This window comes from Furipterus horrens, unplaced genomic scaffold (genome assembly GCF_987537825.1).
Source record: "Furipterus horrens unplaced genomic scaffold, mFurHor1.1.pri manual_scaffold_12, whole genome shotgun sequence".
In the NCBI taxonomy this organism is placed as follows: domain Eukaryota; kingdom Metazoa; phylum Chordata; class Mammalia; order Chiroptera; family Furipteridae; genus Furipterus; species Furipterus horrens.
The window spans coordinates 87,753,953-87,755,917 of NW_028327182.1; positions in this window are offsets into that span (position 1 = coordinate 87,753,953).

The window sequence follows — 1,965 nt, forward strand, 5'->3', positions numbered from 1 at the left end:
GTAAACCTACAAACCTTACAGGCTTATCTGCAATTTCAGGTCTAAGCTTTCTATTGCATGCCTAGCCCACAGATGCTGAAAAGATTTCAACACACTTTTATTCAGCTCACTATCTGGTAGCCAACAGAAACACATTGAATGCTAGATGCTGACCTAAGAAGTGGAAATTGTTTTAGAAGAAACACAGTCTTTTCCTGTGTAGCTCATGCTATAGCTGAAAAGACAGGTATTAAACAGACTACTTCAAAATAATTATGTCATATAAACTGTACAGTCTTAGAAAAGGATACAAGATATTCTGGAAGTAAATAATAGATAACTATCAGATTTTAGTAATCATCTGTTTTTATTTGGAAAAAAATGTAGACTGTTTGGTTTTTAGGAAAATCACATTACCAAAATATAAACATGCTACCAAACCATCAAGAAAGCTATACTTGTATATTTTGTGTAAAACTCCCACACACAGGCTACCTATGAACAAATGTCTTAGCATTGTCAGTAGAAACTTCAGGAAGATAATTTTTGTTTAGTCTTTTGATAGTGTCACTTTTCTCAAGTTCAAAATCAGACAGGTAACTTTGGAAATTCTGAACCAGTTCAGAGCAGCAGGGTCTTTAACTCACCTGTCATGTTTTCTAAGTGGCTAAGAAGTTATCCCTTGCCCTCTGAAGGAGTTCATCGGGTAGGAGCGGCAATTCATCACTGGATTTCTATCTAGGTTTCACACTGGAAAACACCATGAATTATTTAAAAGCCATCTTAAAATTTCATCAGTTTGAAATGGCACCAAGTAAATATTTCTAAAATTTTGCCTCAAAATCATATTATAATGTTCTAGACAACCATCCACTTTACTGTGAAAAAAAGTTAACAGTTTCATTTTAGGGGCAAAAAAATTTTTGAAGTGCACTAAAGATAAAAACAAAAGAAAATGAGTTGAATAGAGAGCTAAGAGTTTTAAATAAAAGAGATTTTAAAAGCGAAGCCATTTAGAACTGTCCTTACACTAATCACAGAGGATGGGAGGAGTTTGGTAAACACCACAAGACATGGCAACAGGAGGCTGTTTGGGGGACAGTCTGTATTGCCCTCAATCAGACATCAAGTTTCTGTTCCTGTCAGGTTATTAGACAAATGCTCATTTAAAGATTGGCAAGGGGCCAGATCACAACATACCTATAACCATGCCTGCTATTTTCGAAAAACAAAAACTTAAGAAATACAGTAATTTGCCCTGGCTGGTGTGGCTCAGCGTATTGAGTGCTGTCCTGAGAACCAAAAGGTCACTGGTTCGATTCCCAGTCAGGGCACGTGCCTGGGTTGCAGGCCAGGTCCCCAGCTGGGGGCATGGGAGAGGCAATCACACATTGATGTTTCTCTCCCTCTCTTTCTCCCTCCCTTCCCATCTCCTAAAAATAAATAAAATCTTTATTAAAAAGTATAGCTATTTAAAAGAGCCAAAAAGCAAAAACAGAACTCAGAGATTAAATCGACAGACCATAAAAGCATATCCAAACAGCAAGAAGATAATAAAAATAGGAACACACAATACTGAGGAAAGAATGAAAGAAAACAAATCCCACTCAGAAATGAAGACTAAATTACAAGGAGCATAGGTGAGAATTGACACCATAGTAAAAGGTGACGGGAAAAATGCAACAAAGAAAGAAAGAGAGAGAAAGACTATAAAGTGATATGACTGAAAGAGAAGATCTAATATGTATCTTATTGGTATCCCATAAAGACAATGTAAAGAAATCAATAAGTAATAGAACAGGGTAAATATTTCAAACTGGTGGGGACAAAAGAAGAACACCTGAACAGCTTTTGCTGCCATCGGCTATTCTGAAAGAACAGAATTTCAAGAAGTGGCTTTTTCCCTCTCTTCTGGGTTTTCTAGAATGTATACTCTCACCTGATTAGATCCAAAAGTACTGATAACTTTTTTTGAGTGATAAAGGG